Source organism: Uranotaenia lowii, chromosome 2 (genome assembly GCF_029784155.1).
Source record: "Uranotaenia lowii strain MFRU-FL chromosome 2, ASM2978415v1, whole genome shotgun sequence".
Lineage (NCBI taxonomy): Eukaryota > Metazoa > Arthropoda > Insecta > Diptera > Culicidae > Uranotaenia > Uranotaenia lowii.
In genome coordinates this window covers 106,198,031-106,219,818 of record NC_073692.1, presented here as the reverse complement: position 1 = coordinate 106,219,818, position 21,788 = coordinate 106,198,031, and the positions used below count along the sequence as shown (strand labels likewise).

The window sequence follows — 21,788 nt, the reverse complement described above, 5'->3', positions numbered from 1 at the left end:
ATTTATGCGTTTTTGAAATATTCATGATGCAAGAAAAAATTAAAAAAATAATTTTACACACTTCCCTTCAAAATCCATCATTATTAAATTGAAAGCTGATAAAACCGTTGATTATTCAACGAATTACTGTGATTGAGAGGTGGATAGTAGGGGAACTGGGGGTATAATGCCCAGTGTGGGCAAAACGCCCCACTGCGATATCTAGCTAGATATACACTTATTTTAAGAATTCGGTACGCTAATCCCTTCTAATTAACAGTAGAAACCTTTTGTACAAAAAATTAGCATCAAATATGCGATAAATCCTTGCAAAAATCCAAAAATACTTTTCAAGCCATATTCCTTGCAATTTTTGCCTTGACTTTCGTAAGGAACTACGGCATCTATCGACAAAAAAAATTACCTGACATCTGTTACAATGATGAACATTGGTCTTGAAAATCATCACAAAACGAAAAATTTCCTTATTCAATTATTTTTTCTGTTATTTTGAACGAGTTTTAATAAACATGTCTAGGTGGGGCAAAACGCGCCATGTCCGTTTACCTTTAAGCATGTTTCATATTTGTTTAAATTTATATGCAGTTTCATCACAACAATTTTAAAGATATTTATAAGTTGTATTGGAAAACATAACTTGAATATAAACGTTTATATTTAAAATTCCTAAATTTAATATAGATTTAATTAACTATTAACAAGAATTTCAGTATATCTGGCAGCACTGCGCGTAGCAATACATTTTTCCATCTGTGAAGTAGAATAGAAGTGTTTTTACCTGGCAAACACTTTCGGAGGCACTTGGATCAATAAACACTTATTAAACGTTAAACGGCGCGATTGGGTACACACATATGCGCATTATGCCCCTACTGAATCTGAAATCCAGTTTTCAACCTACTCTTTAAACTTCATTAAATTTGTGGTCTTTTTTGACCTTCCAGTTATTCTAACTATCAGATTTAGACAAAAAATAAACCAAACTTCCAAACACAATCGAAAATTAAAGTTAATCTTTTCAAATGTATTCTTAAACAAGGCTTTCTTCTTAACGTGGGCATTATGCCCCCTCTTCCCCTATGCAAACACTGTCAAAAATGTCCACAAAGTTCAAACCAAGCATTGGAGTGAAGCAAATGATCGGCAACTAAGGTTAAGGGTCATAAGGGAAGTCAAGGCTCACACCAGCATTTTTAATTTTGAAAAAGCGAAAAACTTAGTGTATATCGCTGAAATTTCCAATTTTTTTTCCTCCGATAAGCTGAAAGTATTGCCTAGTGATGAGTCATTCAAACCTATCCTGAAACAACAATTTTTTGCTTGTTCCAGAGCTCGTAAGCTGTATAGCGGTTACCGAGGCTATGGGGCAGATGATTTCTGATGGACGAAAAAACTTATGAAAAACCCTATTTCAAACAAATTTTAGCGTTTGAATCCTATAACGTGTTTAATGGTGCAAGGTCACTAGCATATTAAAGTATGTATTTGCTGGTTGTTTTGTTAAAAAATATGATTTGCCAATATTCTGCTTCTGCGGAGGTTAAACAACAATTTTCAAAACGAAAACTTTGGTTTTCGCTGGTTTTCAAAGCCTAAAAAGAGTAATCTTGTAAGCACCCTTCGCAACCTACGATCTATACTAACCGATTATACTTCAAGTTCAATCTCATGATGGTTTTATGTCGTTATTGTCAGATTTTGCCAGCAGAAATTCCATTAAAAACGTTTAAAAGTGGCTCAAAAACAATCAAGTTTTGGCAATTTCGAAACAGCTGTATCCACTAAATTGGCCTCAGTTTCTTTTAAAAGAGAAGTATTGGACCGAAAAGTAGCAGAAATTGAAGAGAAAAGATGTAGTCACCTAAAATACAGATTTGACGAACTATAAGTTTGAAAAACTGATCAATATCATGGCTGAAAAAAGTGTGCCCAGGCCGATGGGAGGTATCAAGAATAAAGTAGAATTTTTTCTTACAAAAAACGATAAATATTTTTTTTAAATTTTTTTCATGAATTAACATAAGATTACCTTCATTTTATCATATGAAGTATTTAGATTAAACGAATGGCATTCGTAACTGTCCCCTTTTCTAAAAGAACTAAGCTTTAGATGGATAGAAGGTTAGATGAAATGAAAGATGGTGAAAATGAGCGGGTTGAATTTATTTAGAAGCAATATCATCACATATCAAATTTTTGTTCCCCACGGGCCAACTACTATGAAGTGGTAGATACAGATAGAGTTGCATTTATCATTACAAATTATTAGGCCAAGCGTGGTTCGCAGTACGAACGAACCATGCGTCTACCACATCATAGAAGTTGGCCCGTGCGGAACAAAAATTAGATATGTGATGATAATGCTTCTAAATAAATTCTACCCGCTCGTTTTCACCATCTTTCATTTCTCATAAATTACGGTGATTAATCTCTTCATAAAGGTTCTTTCTAAAATTTTACATTTTTAACAAACACTAGGTTGTTTTAATTGTTGTTCTAATCATAAATGTATTAGAAAAACCTAAGAAGCGTTTGGCAGGAAACTCCACGCTTGATTCCTTCTCTTGATGATATGTCTTTTGCGGTTTTCATCCGGCCGTTGTTCTATCTGCAATGCATTTAATATGTAACAGATACAACGTAGAAAAGAAAAATAAAGAACGCAAGTTTTTTTTTACTTTCCGGAATGCTTAAAAGTTTTGGCCATGTTGATGTCTTCTAACATAGGAAGCAAGGATAGGAAGAAGGATAGGAAAAGATATAAGAAGGATATTTTTTTAATTTGTTTTTTCGTCTTTTCATTTCTTTGGGTTTTATTAACTATGTTAATATCAAATACGCATCAATCAATACATTTGTGCGAAAAATGGTTCATTCGTCAAAAACTTTCAAATCTGTTATGTCAAAGTAATGTTTTTTTCCTTGTCAATCCTGTATGATTTTCTAAACTTAAAAAACAACTTATAATCTAACCCTAATTTGTAATGTTGCTCAAAAAAAGTAGATTTTTTTTGCATTATTTACTGTAAAGCTCAGCTTAGCTTGATTGACTTCTCACATCCACCTTAATCATTGAACCCGAAATGATATACAGCCAGTTTTAAATTAAAAATAACATCTTCACAATATATATCTAGCAGGTAAAAAAAAATTCTAATCTAATATGTTGTACAGTGTTTTGAAACAAATGCATTTCGAATTCCACGATCGCAGGCGTGGCTCAGTAGAACAAGTTCCACATCGCCAATGGTTGCTACTCCGTGATTGACCGAGGCCATCAATTTTGTTCAAAGATCAAAAGAATGGTGTCTAGGATTGACAGCAAATTCTCAATGAACAAAACTGATGCTCTCTCTTTGAACATCAATAACAGCGCCGGCCACGTCCTGTCTAGTCAATAGATAGTTAGGAAAATAGAGAAAGGGATGAAAGATATAAATTTGTGCTTTAGGACCGAGGTCACCTCTGCATCCTAGCAAACAATTTTGTATTGGAGTGTGGGTAAAAGGATACGTTCTGGAAACACTTTTGACAAGTGTATGATTCTGCCTTTTTTGTCTACCTAGCGCCTTTATCGACACATGGCGCTACACTTTTTCTAGTGAATAAGATTTTTATCTGACACTGTGATGAATTAATGTTTGGATATTGGCATAACAAATAGTTGAAGAATTACACCATTTAAAAATTATTTCAGTGTCTGCCTCGTGATTATTTAAAATTTATTTTTAGAAGAGCATGTAATAATATTTCAATTTTTACTGATAATTATTGAGAGCATGGCCCTTTAAACATGCTAAACTTTTTTCGTTAGTTATTCTGCTAGTATACTTTGGAAATTGAAATGGTATGAATATTTTAAAATCAATAACTTGAAATAATCCCAAAAAGTAAAGATTCTCCTGTATATATGAACGCCCAAATAAAAAAAAGCATTTGCTAAAATTTTCTTTATTCCTACTAGAACTAACTGAAACCAGAAGAAATTTTGTTTGATTAAACATTCATGAAAACAACTAGAGTGAATATGTACTGAGGTAGTTTATCACAATGTGTGTATATTTTTTTATAGAGTTAATTATGAAATGGACTTAAGAATGATTTTTACTTGTGAAAAGTGAAGGTTGACAAAAAACTACTTTGTATGTAAAACATTTTTTTTTCTATTGAATTATTGGTGGCGTTTGGTTTATCGCTGTTTGAGTTCTTGAAAATTGGAATTAAACACCATTTTATTTTTTGTAGGTCCAAACAGTAGTTTTTTTTTTTGACAATTTCAAAAGTATTCACCGATTTTTCGAACTATACGCAGTAGTCGAACGATCTGATTACCGAAAATGTGTTGAAAGTGAGGGTGAGGTGAGGTGGAATGAGGTAAACAGAATACGAATTATTCTTTAAAGCTTCAAACATGTTTAAAAATATATGAAAACAACATTGTTGTCCGATAACATTGCGATATCCGAAAAACGATTTATTTGTGAATGTTTTAACGACCAACGTAAGGAAGTCTTCGATGAAAAAAATATTTATAAAAAAAATAAAATTGAAATTTTTTACACAAAAGTCTAAGTCATGACGTAAATCTGGATTTGATCGCAGCTCCTCATAACATCCGAATAAATAGCATACGATTGGCGTGCGAATACTGTACAAAATATCTAAAGTACAAATCAAAAGAATTCGCAAAAAAACATTAAATACAAAACTCAATTAATTCATTACACGAAACATAGATTTGTTTAACAATAAATAAATATTATTCAAGCATAATTTGTCGCTGAATGTTGCGTCAAATGATAACCCGATTATTAGTTTTCATTTCAAACTATTGGAGGAATAATGTGGAATTGTAAATTTGATAAACGATTGTAGTGCAAACGAGCAGACAAACGGAGTTTTGGATATGTTTGATCAGTCATCGGGAATTCATGAATGTTATTCATTTTACTTATCGACAAACAAATTTTTTGTCTTCCATTAATTATTTCAAAAGTCACGTCACTTTCTTCCGAAGTACCGGATCTTAAGCAGAGTAGCGTAGAGCCGCTTCTAGAACCGCTTCCGCTACTTTTCGGAGATATCCGGAACCAATGATATCGACGGACCTAGAAGCTAACTGCTTCAACAAATTACGTTGGTTCACGACTTGACTGAACAATTTGTTTACCTTTTTTGCATTATTCACTATAAAGATGTACGAAAGATTCTGTTACATTTCTTCCAATAAAAATTCTATTTCAATTAGCTAAAAAAATGAGCACGAAGTTAGAGAGAAATTAAGAGTATGCATAAAACAGTGCCTAATTTACAAGATTTTGAGATATTTTAAACGGAACTGAGTTAGAGTAAGATTGCTTTATTGAATTACTATTTATTTCATTTTATATAAAAGTATAGGAACAACCAATCACTTGCCAACTGGACAGGTATCAAAACGTGTGCGTAATACCTGTCGTAGATTAATATCATTAAAAATGGTAATAACGGCCACGTAAGTGATTGACTTGTGCATGCAAATAACACACACATTTATACATATAACATTATTTTAAAACAGTTTACACGAAGCCATCGGGTCGGTAGGTGGGCCTAGTCGTATTGTAGATTTGCCGTACCAATAATCTAAAGAATGCACGTTGGCGAAACTGCGGGGAATCCGTGCACCCATGGTGTTATCTTCAAACATTCATAAATACAGAATTTATAAATTGAAAGATTTTTTTTCTGGGATTTTCATCCTGTCGGATGATTTATCCCTAAATTGAAAGATAAATCCTCACTAAATGTATCCTTATTCTACACGGTGTGCCAAAATACGTTATTAAAAATAAAAAATGACCACCAAAACGGCACTCGACATTCGAAAGATATAGTATTCAGGCATCTATCCTGAAAATTTGGAAATGTTTCATCGGGTTTTTTTTTGAAATTAGAGCAATTTTAAATTTTAAGTCAATTTGCATTAGATTTCCAATGGGGTTTTTCGACCTTATGTTCTATTACCATGGATTTTTCTAACTACACATATTTTATGACAATCACCCAGTTCAATGACTTTATAGAAAATTTCATGCCCGACAACTTTGTGGAAGACCGGAAAAAGATTTTAGTTGATCCTGAAAAGTTATAGGCAATTTTCTAAAACTTTATTAGACTGATTGAAATTTTTCCATGTTTTTTAAATTCTTTTTCAATTCCGCTTCACTAAAAAGCGAATATCTTTCCAGGCGTAGTTGGAATCGTTTTTGAGTCTTCAACCATTTCTTCGTGCTTTAAATTGTGCTCAGTCGAACAAGGTAAATAGCGTAATATTGGCTTTAAAATAGTCATTTTTGATTACCTTCTTGGATTCAACAATAAAAATAAACGAATTTTTTTTTATTTAAAATAAAAAATCAACACAGATGACCACTTTTATAGTCCACTACAGCATTTGAGAGATGATCATAGTACATCTTCGATGTATCGGGGGTTTGATATCGTTTCCACGTTTCTGAAAAATCATGATGAACACTCTCCGAGGCTTGCTCTCCGAATACACCCAGCGACTTTCCGGTGTATTCGCAAAAATCTTTTACATGGAATCGTAGAATGTGAAATTTGGAAGAGTTTGGCAGTTTAAGATTCTCTTACACTGTAGAAAATTCATCAATGAGTGATGTGTACTCGGAATCTAAGTTTTCCTTAAAGCATGCCTTGTAAATCTCCTGGAACAGCTTCAGTGCCTGCGATATCGGTATTTTTCGGTTTTAAGTGTTTTTTCTATTTATCTATTTTACTTACCTTTAAATGTTCTTGCACATCTAAATGACCTTTAAGCACATCTGAGGAATCCATTAGATTATGGCAAGCTTTCCCTGTGAAACCAAACGTGTGTTGGAGATGCCTCACTCCTGCCTATGCAGTCCACAATTCTGCTAGCTCTGGATTCGTTGCTGCAACTGACTTTTAAATCTCCTGCAACATATCCATCGATGTCTTGCAACTGTAGCGCGTTCTAAATTGGAGCAATATTCTCATATTTTTTCTCCCAGTTTTGGGGCAAGAGCAAGAATCTAAAGCCTAATAGTTGATTAAATAATTTGACGTTATTATATTTAAGCCTAATTTTCATAACTATTTCTAAAATACCTTCGAACACCGCCATCCTTGAAACGTTCAGCTCTGGACTGCTGTCCCAGTGAAATCACCGACAAAGTAATTTCAAAAGAACCACCTCCGCCGTCCATTCCAAATTTAAAAAGTTAGTTCTTCATCAGTCATAATTCGCGAGTCTTGAATCTTTTGAATAATTTCTTTTTCATTGACGCAGTATACTACAGGTGCTTCTTTGACGCTTTCGTTTCCTCCCATATGACCCAACTTCTTGGTTTCGAAGAAATCCTTTAATTGCCGATTATATGAGTCTAACTTTTCTTTAAGATTAGGCTCAAAATTTATACCCATCTTACGGAAGTTTCGTGTAATACTAAGGGTTTTCCTCACGCTTAAGTTGTTGTCAACTTTCATTTCGAACACATTCTGGGCAGATACAGGAGCAGTTGGTTTCAAAGAGCTGTGAGCTCGTATGATGACTATTACCCATACTACGATTTACTATTACATACACATATATGCTGAAAATTCTATCCCTAACAACATTATCAAAGACCCAAAAACGATTCCAACTACGCCTGGAAAGATATTCGCTGTTTAGTGAAGTGGAATTGAAAAAAAAAACTTAAGAAACATGGAAAAATTTCAATCAGTCTAATAAAGTTTTACAAAATGGCCAATAACTTTTCAGGATCAACACAAATCTTTTTCCGGTCTTCCACAAAGTTGTTGGGCATGAAATTTTCTATAAAGTCATTGAACTGAGTGATGGTCATAAAATATGTGTAGTCAGAAAAATCCATGGTCATAGAACATAAGGTCGAAAAACCCCATTGGAAATCTAATGCAAATCGACTCAAAATTTAAAATCGCTCTAATTTCAAAAAAGCCCGATGAAACATTTCCAAATTTTCAGGATAGATGCCTGAATACTATATCTTTCGAATGTCGAGTGCCGTTTTGGTGGTCATTTTTTATTTTTAAATAACATATTTTGGCACACCGTGTCTAGTTTATGCACAGAAGAAACTCGTAGCGTAGTTGAATCAGGCTTGTAAAGTTAGAAATTGGATATGAGGCAATGCATCGCTTTCTGATTCGTTCAACAGAATTTACCGGTCAGGATCAGCCAAGTATAATTATGGATCAATCGAGCACTAGCTTTATGAAAAATGAAATAACATAAAGGCACTACGTTTCGAAAACCGGCATTCTGAATATGTTTCAAATAAAAAGTCAGTGTTTTTTTTCTGAGTTGCTTGGACAGATGTGAGATCTTTCTTTTAAAAAGCTTGGAAAAAATCGTATCTCTGGCGAAGATCTTTATCAAACTTAGTTATTGAATCAATAATACAGTTAACCGCTCAAGTTCAAAACCAAAACCGAATTGGAACCATATAAAAAGTTGGCTCGGCTCGTGGGCAACCACAAACAGATGAGAAGCAAAGTTGTGTTCACCAAAAGTTGGAGTGGCTACCTACCGGGGAGAGCCAACAAGAAAATTCTAATTAGTACGACCAGACCAGTGTCGTCACGGTTTTACCCAGTCTCCAACTACGCTACGTGTAGATGGTACTTTCGAGGAAAAACGATTGCGGGTGCGGTTTGGCAGTACAGTAGCTATGACCTATGGCAAGGACGTGTGACGGAAGAACAACAGAACGCGGGAGGAAAATACGTTGATGATGAAATCCTCGCCGATATGATGAAGTGAAGAAATGTGTCCTTATCGTTTCTTCCGTTTTCACAGTGGGAAAAATATTTCTACTTTTTTATTCATAACACCTTAAATCAAGATGGCTTTAGAATTTTATCAATATTAAGTATTTTACGAAAAAGTTCCTTTTGAATGATTTTTTTCCATAAATTTTATACTATTTCTAACAATGTGCCGACTGGAGTGATGGAAAATGCTTCGTGCGGTCACGGTGGTTTGGGCATCCGCACTGACATCTATTTCCCTGTTATTAGCTAAGTTCAAGAGTGTTAAGTCTCGTTGAAGATACTTTGACTTTTAGATACGATTGTATGGTTTTATGCGAAATTTAATAGCATTAAAAATCTAAATCTAAGTATTTTTACAAGTTTAATTTAGGTATCACATTAATTTTGTACTCCACTCAAAAACATGAAACTACCTAATGTCCTGGAGGCCAACCGCCATCAGAAAGCGCGAAGATGAGCTTTAAGTAAATAAGGATGATGAGTGTGGAAAACTAGCTACAGTAGAGTAGGTATACCTATGAAGTCAGAAGAAATAATATGACAGTTTTTCTCTTAGCCTAGTTGTGAAATGCTTCACTGGGATGGGTAAAATGAAATGTCTTAAAGGTAGCAACATTCAACACTTGAAAGTGGTTTGAATCACTGTGGAAAGGTAGCTGGGTTGGATTGGTTTCACAATTTCAAAGGATTTTCCCTGAACTTTGACTGCACTCATTCAGGTTAAATCGCGATGTACCGTAATCCGGGGTAATATTGATCACTTTTTTTCAATATTTTTAGATTATTTTTTCTGTTATAGGGAATGTAGCATGTTTCATATTTTTAAAACCAGTACTGGATTCTTATGAACGTAAAACATGGTTGCAAAAATGTATTAGACTACTTTGAATTTGATTTAAAAATCGATTTCGTCTCTGTTTTGAATCTGATGCTTTGGGGTAACATTGGTCAGTCTCTATTTTCAACGGTTTTTCCGAGTTTTCTCGATCATAAACGACTAGCTGATCCCGTACGAACTTCGTTTCGCTTTAAATCATTGGTACGTCAAAATGAGTTAAGAAAATGAATTCGAAACATTCTTTCGACAATTTTGGGGAAAAAATTCAACAGTGTTTAAAGTCGCTACTGTTACTATTACTTGAAATTTAAATTAAACGGTTGATTGGCTTTTTATTAAAATTTATGTGAGAGTGTTTTCTTCTCAATCGATTGCAAAATCTAGACATTATGGCAGAAACATGTACTATTTGTTTATGTGCACGACTCTTTTGCTTGATCTTCACACCTCAATTGGTATCAATTAACTGCCTCCAACAAAATTATTGCACAAAACACTGAACTTTCAATGAAACCCTCTTTTTCTGTCCCATGGCCCGAAATTCGATAATTGAAACCAATTTTACGTTCCTCAAAACTCCCTTTTGCCATACTTTCTTTTCAATTTATATGTAAAATAACGTCAGGAACTTGAAAACAGTGAACAGTGAATATAGACGCCCCTTTCGCCGACCCTTGACACGGAACATGCTACCTGGAGTCAATTGCTCATAGTTTATAATCCTCATCTGAACATTTTCATCTCAATCCGATGCAGGATCACGACAATATCACGAAAACAGTGAGCAACTAACATGGACGGCCTTTTTTTGACCACGATTCAAAACTTGACACCTGAAATCAATTATCTTTTCTGTTAACCTCCCATGTGTCAATTTTCATTACAATTCTATGCTCAATCAAGAGAATATCGTAAAATCAGTGAACAGATAATAACCCCTTTTGCCGACCCCTGAGTCAAGATTTGAAACCTGAAAACAAAAGAACGTCCCTCAAAACTCCTATGCGGAAATTTTCATCACAATCCAATGTAGAATAACGTCAAAATCGCAAAAACATTAAAGTTTGGTATGAACGACTCCTTCAGCCAACTTCTGATCCGCAATTCGAAACTTGAAATCGATTACTGGTCCCTCAAAACACTCATGTGCTAATTTTCATCACAATACGATCTATAATAACGCCAATATCGCTAAAACTTGAATTAGTGGATATGGACGACCCCTTTGGCCGACCCCTGACCCTAAATTTGATAACTGTAATCGATTGCTTGTCTCTCAAAACACCCATGTGCAAATTTTCATCACAATCCAATGTATAATAACGCCAATATCGCAAAAACATAAATCAGTGGATATGGACGACCCCTTTGGCCGACCTCTGACCCTAAATTTTATAACTGTAACTGATTGTTCGTCTCTCAAAACACTCATGTGCAAATTTTGATCACAATCCGATGTATTATAACGCCAATATCGCAAAAACATTAATCAGTGGATATGGACGACTCCTTTGGCCGACCCCTAACCCTTAATTTTATAACTGTAATCGATTGCTCGTCTCTCAAAACACTCATGTGCAAATTTTCATCACAATCCGATGTATAATAACGCCAATATCGCAAAAACATTAATCAGTGGGTATGGACGACCTCTTTGGCCGACCCCTGACTCTAAATTTGATAACTGTAATCGATTGCACGTCCCTCAAAACACTCATGTGCAAATTTTGATCACAATCCGATGTATAATAACGCCAATATCGCAAAAAAAATTAATCAGTGAATATGGACGACCCCTTTGGCCGACCCCTGACTCTAAATTTGATAACTGTAATCGATTGCTCGTCCCTCAAAACACTCATGTGCAAATTTTCATCACAATCCGATGTATAATAACGCCAATATCGCAAAAAAAATAATCAGTGAATATAGACGACCCCTTTGGCCGACCCCTGACCCTAAATTTGATAACTGTAATCGATTGTTCGTCTCTCAAAACACTCATGTGCAAATTTTCATCACAATCCGATGTATAATAACGCCAATATCGCAAAAACATTAATCAGTGGATATGGACGACCCCTTTGGCCGACCCCTGACTCTAAATTTGATAACTGTAATCGATTGTTCGTCCCTCAAAACACTCATGTGCAAATTTTCATCACAATCCGACGGAAAATAACGTCAATAACGTGAAAACAATATTTGTCTTGTATGGACGACCCCCTTCAGAAGGGGTCGTCCAAAAATCTAAAAACAATTTTCATCATTCCTGGTCCTAATGAGCATCCATGCCAAATTTCAGATCTCTAGCTCTTAAGACGGCTGAGTCTATAGAGGACAAACAAACAAACAAACAAACAAACAAACAAACAAACAAACAAACAAACATACAGATAATTGCTTTTTATATATATAGATACAAAACAACATAATATTTACAAATGCTAGTTTATAAATTGTATCTTGCTTTTTAACGTTTTCTTTTAAAGACATTTATAATCGAAAAATGAACTATTTTGGGGCAAAAATTAAATTATTTGCTAAATAGTTTGAGCTACAAAATACAAATGAAATTTTACCTTCACACATTCCTTCCTTGACTATTTCCATTTTCATATTTTCTTCAAAGTTTACCATTTGGTAGGGTTCCTACCCATTTTTCCAATATTTTTGGAAAATGTCCTTATATTTTAGATTTACAAAAAATTATCACTAAATAACTATTCAAATAGCACTATAATTACAAATTTAAAAAGAATAAAAGTTGTTCATTCACTTTCAACAACCCGTTTGAATCTAAATGCTTTTTGGTATCATCAGGAGAGCTGTTTTTTTTCTGAGCCTTAGAAAACATAAATATTTTAGGATTTTGAAATTGTATTTTTACTTATAGAAAAAAAACTTCAAAAACAAACCAAATTTTGACTATTTGATACTCAATTTGTGGGCTTTCAAACGTAGAAAACCGTTTTCAAAAATTCAAAATATAGACTGAGTTATTGATGATAATGTGTATAAATGTATTGTTGGTCAAAATTACCCCGGTGATCAAAGTTACCCCGTTTTACGGTACTTACTTTTTTGCCAAAAACAAAATTTCGGTAAAAAAAAAAACAACAAATGTTCGTTCCGGCCCGGTTGCTCAAATTTTATTTACAAAGCCCGGATTTTGGAAGGATTTTTTCACTTTATTTGCCAAAACAAACAAAAAAAAACAAACTGTGTTGCATTCTTTTTTTTCGTCCTAACGAAATTTTTTTAACAAGTTTATAAAAATAATCATGAAAGGTTTTATGAAAGCCTAAAATACTTTTTTTTGTATCGATTATAGTCGTTTTACCATCTTTATGGCATAGCGACTTAAAGCCTAAAATACGATTTAAAAATTGCTGATAAGTTGTGATTTAAAAAAAAAATTTAAAGTATTTCTTGATTTGTGTTGAGTAATTCCTGGAGTTTGACCAAATTTGCCCGAATATCACTTTGATGGGTTGATAGTCAATTTTGAAACAAATGCCCGGATTTGGCCAGGTTTTTAAATAAAATAGGCAAGATTTGTCCATACGTGCTGAAAAAATTATGACAACCTTAGATTAAAGTAAGAAGACTTGATCCCTTGGGTGACTCGATTCCTCAACTACACAGTAAACGAAAATTACCGAGTTCGGTAATTTTTTTACCGAAATCCTAACATGTGTAAATCGGTAAACTGTTCGGTAATTTTTTCGGTAAAAAATAAACGAACATCGGTAAATCGATTCTTTATTTACCGATGTTCGTTTATTTTTTACCGAAAAAATTACCGAACAGTTTACCGATTTACACATGTTAGGATTTCGGTAAAAAAATTACCGAACTCGGTAATTTTCGTTTACTGTGTACACAGTAAACGAAAATTACCGAGTTCGGTAATTTTTTCACCGAAATCCTAACATGTGTAAATCGTTAAACTGTTCGGTAATTTTTTCGAACGAACATCGGTAAATGAAGAGTCGATTTACCGATGTTCGATTATTTTTTACCGAAAAAATTACCGAACAGTTTAACGATTTACACATGTTAGGATTTCGGTAAAAAAATTACCGAACTCGGTAATTTTCGTTTACTGTGTATATCTCCTAACTGAAATATCTTGCAAAGATGTACACAGTAAACCAAAATTACCGAGTTCGGTAATTTAGTTTACAGAAACTGTTCTGTAATTCGAAAATTTTCGGTAAAAGATCAATCTGACGTCTTATTTTTACCGAGTTCGGTAATTCGATTCATGTTGTACCGAAGTTCTTGTATTTTTATGTAAACAAATCGCTTTGCCGTAAATTTTCGGTAAAAAACAACCGAAAACTGTAAATCAGTTTCGATGTCAATACAAACGTCAAATTTCGATCGTCCGTTTCTCAGCGCAACTGTCTCACTCTAATAACCGCGATGTATGAGTGGCATTGGTGGCATCCCGCTTGCGCTGTAGAAAAAGAAGCAAAAACATTTCCAATTCTGTATGCGCGAGCGGGATGCTTTCAATCAAGCAGTAAAATTTCGGTATCGCGGTTGTAAGTTGACCAGTTTTGCGAAGCTGAATTAGGTTCGGTTGAAGATGAAAGTGTTGTGTGTTGTCTCGATTTTAATGATGATGGATTTCGAGAATCCGGGCGGATCACTGCGCCGCGACGGAAGAATCTTTCTCCTACGGACATCGGACAATGAGCGTTTTTAAATACAAGATCCCGCAGCACATGAAGCCCTGCAAGGTATGACTGAGAATAAACATCTTTTTATGATTGAAATTGTAATTTAAGTATGTTTTTTTTTAAGGAAAACCTAAACCCCACCACCACTACCGGATAACAAGTGCCTCAGTTATCCAGCGAGCTAGAAATTTTCCGGAATCAGCTGGTGCGGTGTACTCCAATGAGCTATCCACCAAAAATGGTTGACGAAATGAACCGGCTTAACCCGTTTTCCAGGTTTAGCAGTTTCCGGAATGTAGTTGGAGCTCTTTTGCAGTGTGCACCAACCGATCATATGAAAAGGTAAACCGCAGTGAAATATCACAATGTTATGGTATACCTACTTTTCAGTACCATGTGCTATATAGAATTGGTTAGAATTTTTTTTATGTTTAAGTAGAAACGCAGGCTCAGTTAATTTTAAAGCGTTTCAGTCTATATCTGGTGTCAAACTCAAATTTTCAACATTTTCGATTGAATACGAAAAATCGAGCACCTTGACAACATCGAAGAGCGTTTTCTTGAAACTACACACAAAACTTTCGAGGCTCCACTTAGCAAAAATTCGCTGTTACTTTCCGTTAGCAAAAATGTTTTTTTACTTTTGAGTTAGCAAAAAGCACAATTTACTTGATTTTAGTAATCAGAAAGTTTATCTTGCTCGATTTTAGTAAAACGAAAGTTTTCTAGCCGCCTTATTTCTAGATAGCAGCCGCTGCCGGTAGAGACAAAAAAAAACTGACGGGATTCAGTGCCGTTCCGGAAAATCGATGCTGGCGGTTCTTTTGGTGGCTAAGTTCACGACAAATTGGTAGCCAAATCGATAGTGGATGCAAACAGGTAAGAGTCGATCAAGAAGTGTAAAATGTTTTCCGTAATTTTAATTTATGTTTTTTACTATTAGGTTTTTTGGCTGGTAAACGGTGGATAATGTGCAACACGAGACCCCATAGTGGTCATATCACCTCTTATTCACAACTCCTATCTCTACCTCCCCGCGGTGCCGGCTGGGGTGCGAGTAACCTAAGCGGAGATCGGGTACCCAACCCCGGTGGATGCTTTGGTCGCATGCAGACTGAGAAGGTGGCCGCACGCGTCTGTTCCCCAGGTCAGGGGCGGCGTGCAACAACAACCGAGCGTCTGTTCTCCAGGTCAGGGGCGGCTCAAACAGCGTCTGTCTTGCAGCAAGCGGCTGAACTTATGAAATGCGGCTCCCGCCAGCTAAGTCCAAGATGGCAGCCCCATCGCGGGATAGGGACTTTAGGCTAACAACCTACTGCTCCCGATTCATAAACTTGTTACGGAATCCGAAAGAAATGACCGATCTGGAACTTTGGCGACGACTTTTAGCATGAAAACACGGACACGAATTGGAACTTGGAATGTTTTAACCCTTGCCCAACAAGGCAAGCTGGCTCAACTTGCTAGAGAAGCTAGCCGCCTCAAGCTTGAAATTCTGGGACTGAGCGAAGTCCGTTGGCCTAATACTGGAGAACACAAGACTCAATCCGGGCAAGTCCTGCTTTACTCTGGCATACGAGGAGAACATGCTACTCGGGAACGAGGAGTTGGTTTCCTGTTAAGCCCGCAGGCCTACGCGGCCCTCATTAGATGGGAACCGATAAACGAAAGAATAATCGTAGCCAGATTTAGAACACGGGTTAGAAACCTTACAATGGTCCAGTGTTATGCGCCAACTGACGTTGCCGATTTGCAGGAGAAAGAGCAGTTTTACAGTCAACTGAACAGCGTGGTAGAGAGAATTCCGAAGGGTGACATTCAAATCCATTTGGGCGACTTCAACGCAAAGATTGGCTCCGACAATCAAGACCTTGAGCGCATCATGGGGCGCCATGGCTTAGGACAGATGAGCGAAAACGGAGAGCTGTTTGTAGAATTTTGTGGCAACAACAACATGGTGATCGGTGGATCGCTCTTCCCCCATCGACCAGCACATAAGGTCACTTGGGTATCCCGAGATGGCCGAACAGAAAATCAAATTGACCACATCTGCATCAGCCGAAAATGGAGAAGGAGCCTTCTTGATGTCCGCAACAAGCGAAGCGCAGACATTGCATCTGACCATCACCTCGTCCTTGGCGAGATACGACTGAGAGTTGCGCGTGTCCAACGGCGCGAGGAGAAAGTCGGGTGTCGATACGACGTCCGCCGGTTGGAGAATCCAGAGGTGAAAAGGGCATACGTTGAACAGCTAGAATCCCGAGCCTCGGAGCTGCCGACAGACGGAACAGTCGAAGAACAGTGGTGTGGAATCAAGAATGCCTTTATCACGACGAGCCATGGTACTCTCGGTAAAGTTTGTGGAAGAAGAAGTGAATGGATGTCGGATGAAACTTGGAGGATGGTCGATGATCGGAGAAAGGCGAAAGTCGGAATTGAGCAGGCATGTACCGGGTCAGCCAAATCAGCCGCCCGCTTACGATATGCGGAGCTGGAAAAGGCAGTTAAACGAGCTTGTAGACGAGACAAGAGAGCCTGGACAAACTCCCTAGCCGAAGAGGGGGAAAGAGCCGCCGCCAATGGAGATATCCGATTACTTTATGACATTTCTCGCCGCCTCAGTGGTGCAAGGACTAATGCAAGAATGCCGCTGAAAGACCGAGCAGGTCAGTTATTGACCGATCGAACAGATCAGCTCAAACGATGGACTGAGCACTTCGAACAACTCTTTCGAGTCACGAATAGCGATGGCCAACAGAACCCGCAGCTCGAGGCGCCTACAGTAAGTCGCATAAATGGCGTCAACTCGGAAGCGCCCTCGCTGGCTGAAATAGAAGCGGCAATCAAAAACATGAAATCCAACAAAGCACCTGGGATCGATTGTATCCCTGCTGAAATGCTGAAAGCCGACCCTGCCCTGTCAGCACAAATGTTGCACCGTCTTTTCGCTGACATCTGGGATACTGCAACATTCCCGGCCGACTGGATGCAGGGTATCCTCGTAAAGGTCCCGAAGAAAGGAGACCTGACAGAGTGCGGTAACTGGCGAGGCATAACGTTGATCTGTACAACCCTTAAAGTACTCTGCAAAGTGATCCTGAACAGGATCCAGGAGAAAATCGACGCTACACTCCGACGGCAACAAGCTGGATTCCGATCCGGACGATCATGTGTGGACCACATCACAACGCTACGAATCATACTGGAACAAATCAACGAATTCCAGGACTCTCTTCTGCTGGTGTTCGTTGATTTCGAAAAAGCATTCGACCGACTCAACCATGAAAACATCTGGGCGGCTCTAAGGCGACGAGGGGTCCCAGAGAAACTAGTCCATCTCATCGAAGCACAATACGAGGCATTTTCATGCAAGGTCTTGCACGATGGTGTCTTGTCCGAACCAATCCCGGTAACTGCTGGAGTGAGACAAGGATGTATTTTATCACCGCTACTTTTTCTAATCGTAATGGATGAGATTCTGACTGGATCGATCGACTGTGCACCGAACCGAGGATTGCCGTGGAATCCTTCAACAATGGAGCATCTGAACGACCTTGACCTGGCTGACGATATTGTTTTGCTCGCCCAAACGCAACCGGATATGCAGAGCAAAATCGACGACCTCACCGAAAGTTCCAAGGCAGCAGGTCTCAAAGTCAATGTCGGAAAGACCAAGTCGATGGAGATCAACACAGGAAATCCCTCCAGTTTCATGGTAGCTGGGCAACAAGTTGAGAAAGTGGAGTGCTTCCAGTATCTTGGTAGCCAGATAACGCCTGATGGTGGTACCAGGAAAGACATCGAAACCCGGATCAGAAAGGCCCGATTTGCGTTTGCGAGTCTCCGAAACATCTGGCGGTCACGCCAGATCTCTCTACGAACAAAAATCCGAATCTTCAACTCAAACGTCAAATCCGTATTGCTGTACGGGTGCGAAACTTGGTGCACATATGCGGTGACGACGCGAAAACTGCAAGTATTTGTAAACCGCTGCCTGCGGAATATCATCCGCGCTTGGTGGCCTGGCAACTGGATCTCGAATGAGGAACTACATCGCCGGTGTCATCAAAGGGCGCTAGAAATCGAGATTCGAGAACGTAAGTGGAGATGGATTGGGCACACGCTGCGAAAAGATGAAAACGAGATTTGCAGAGAGGCGCTAGATTGGAATCCAGAAGGTCATCGAAGAAGAGGCAGGCCCAGAAACTCGTGGCGGCGAAGCCTAGCCGCTGAAATCCGAACTGTCGACGAAAATCTTGACTGGGACCAGGTGAAGACGCTGGCTCCGGATCGTCAACAGTGGAGGTCTTTTACCACGGCCCTATGCACCGGAGGATCGGCGCGGGATCATTAAGTAAGTAAGTACTATTAGGTTGCTGCTGCCGGTGGGGTTCCGGGTTTTAATTGCAACAGTCCGAAAATCGAAAGGGACAAAGCTGGAATTTCAATGCGGTGCGTCCGGAACAACCCCGGTGTCGATCGCTTGGCATTTCGCGTTCCCAGGATCGGAACTAAATAAGTTCCATGAAGTGTCGAAATAAAGAGAAAAATCAATTGAAAGTAAACTTATTTTTGTATTCTTTTCAATAATCTAACATTCCCTAAGAAATTGCAAAGAAAAACAATAAATATTGAAATTTCAGGTCCGGGGCGATCTTTTCCTCCGGTTTTTGCTAGAAAAGTGAGCAAAAATTGCGGCGGCTAAATTTGTCTCTCGTTTGCTAAAGTTTTAGTTCGAAAAAATTGCTAAATTGATTGCTAAGATTTTAGCTGGTCAAATTTGAGCAAAATTTTGCTAATTTCCGGCCTCGAAAGTTTTGTGTGTATATTCTGGGCACTTGACCTCCTTCTGACCTTGAGCGCTCCGATAAGAATACTCGAGAAAAGAACTGTGCTAATACCTGATTCAATTAAGTTTTATGTTCAGCATATTGTAGTGACTTCGTGTGGTGAAACCAACTTTACAGAAATCGCGCACATAAAGCGGAAGTGTTACTCCATAAACTTTCATCGTTTCAAACCAAAACCATATTTAAGATGTTTAAGCGATTTCGTGCAATAAAATTCTGCGCAAAATTACAAAAAACAACAACAATAACGGAATAAAGTGCATTAATTATTTATTATTTAGAATTTTAACCCATACTTTTTTCAAGTGCAATTCATTGCGCATCTGAAAGCGCGTCATAGTTCATTTTTATATGTTGGGATTGGTCTTGTTGTTTTGATTATGATAAAACGTTCTGAATTCGGTGAGTTTTTCGAAAACAGATTTTTTTAAGAGAATTGAACAGTGAATCGATTTTTTTTCTATTTCTAGTATTGTGCTAGCGTCGATAGAAATGCAAAACTAGGTTGGTTCCAGCACACTTTGGAAGTGGATAAACCCGTCGCAATAAACTTACCATGGAGTGCATTTTCGTCAAGGTTTGTGCGACCCATAATGTCCTTACAAAGATTCGTCGTCGAGCAAGAAGCAATTGGTTAAAGTACGATAAAGGTTAGTGACAAAAATTGGCACATTTGCATTTTATATGAATCCAAAAATTCTATTTTCGGAACCACAAAAAAGGATGACCGGAGAGAAAAAAATCTGGGAGCACGTTGACGGAATTGAGGGTCTGAAGAAATGGAAACCAAAGCTATCACAATCTGTGGCAAAATGCAATAAGGCCGATAAATTTGCAGTCATCATTTCTGCAAGTAAGTGTCCGCCTGTACTTCATTTCACAAACGGCAAATACCCACCTAAAAAAGAGGGGATGCTGTTACTTTTTCATGTCTTCAATTTTAGAATTTCTAAACCTGTTCTAATTTATCCGTTATGATCTTTTTGGAAAAAAAAAATCATTATCCTACGAGAATCGGACAAAGTCGAAGGATGCCCAATCGGAATAAACATTTGGAGATAAGCTGACGAAAACAACAATCAGATTTAGAATTGTTAAAACTAACAACAACAGGCAGACGAAAATTCAAACTTTTCTCCGAAATTTCGCTGCTTGTTTTCTGAGGTTGTCCGGAACAAACATCGGCTAGCTGCTACATTGGACGCCACACGTCACGTCACGTCCATGATAAGTAATGGTAAGTTCAAAAACAGTTTCACAGTTAATCATAATTTTTAAACTGCGACCCAGAGATGGGTCTTGACTCAAACATTCAGTCATTTTTTTTTTTTTTTTCTTTAATTTAGGATTATGGGCTCTCGAAAAAGGACAAGACCATAGGAAAACTTCCGTGAACCCGGTGAACGAAATCTTGACTGTGGTGTTGGTAATAACGGCCAAATTACACCCTGATTCTGGCCTTTCATCGGGGATTCCGGGCTAAAAAGTGTACTTGCATGTCGGAGCAGAAGAAGCCTTTATCAACTTTGCTCATTTCCGTGGCTCTACCAAAAGGCGTTACTGGGTAGATCCTTTCCAATTATTGCTAGAAGTAAGAAACGGAAGCAGCGTCAGTAAAGTTTCAATCATCATTTTATGTTTTCAATTTTCGTCTTTTGTTGCAGGTTTGAAAAGGAACGTTTGGTTATATTCTTTTTAAAGGCAAACAATTGCATCAATTTATGAGAAGTCTATTCGGCGCTTGCTCCCTATTACAGCCCCCTCCATCGTATCCTGATAGCTGCGCGCTTCGGAATCAAATGTGATAACCATTGTTTAAAACAATGATATAAAATTTGAATGAAGATAAATAATAGGTGACAAAAAATTTCAAATAACAGGATAAACATAAATAAAAACACCCTCATTTAAATAACACACACACACACACACACACACACACACACACACACACACACACACACACACACACACACACACACACACACACACACACACACACACACGAACAAACACACGCACAAACACACGCGCAAACACACACACACACGCACTCATACACTCTTAAACGAAAATGTAGCACACCAAAAACATAAATTTGAAATGTTGAATAAAAATGTTTATAATGCGAAGTGGCTTTATGTATCAAAGTTTTCAAGATGACATATAGCTACACTATTGCTTTCCAGAAAATTTCAATTTTTGTAAATAATATTATTCTTTGCTGGGATACATATTAGATAAGGTATATATTTTGCATACGGACGTTTGTTGACTTGATTCAATGCTTTTATATAAATGGTTTCAAAAAGCTACGGAAATTATATTGCGTTGTAAAATATTTGAATCACGTGAACTTTCGGGAACATTCATTTTTGGAAGAACAACAGCTGTTGCTATTAATTCTCTTAAGGCTTATGTTACGAAAATATTTCACAACGCAATATAATTTCTGCAACGATATAAATTTATATCAAAAAGGATGCTTCACTTTTGTGCGTTTAATATGACAGAAATTTAAATCATCGATGAAATAATTTTATGTTGCATATGACTTATTATTGATGTCTGAGTATTTATGGCTTC

General features: G+C 37.3%; 1 long non-coding RNA gene across 2 annotated transcripts; it reads left to right on the top strand.

Moving 5' to 3' along the window:
- Nucleotides 1–19,677: 19,677 nt before the first annotated feature.
- On the top strand, nucleotides 19,678–21,232 carry LOC129749838 (uncharacterized). 2 transcript variants are annotated; one of them, XR_008738181.1, is made up of 5 exons: nucleotides 19,678–19,852; nucleotides 19,925–20,055; nucleotides 20,147–20,439; nucleotides 20,549–20,793; nucleotides 20,867–21,232. It is a non-coding gene; the product is annotated as an uncharacterized LOC129749838 (long non-coding RNA). The 2 variants fall into 2 exon arrangements; XR_008738180.1 differs by having other exon boundaries at nucleotides 19,925–20,439.
- Nucleotides 21,233–21,788: the final 556 nt, after the last annotated feature.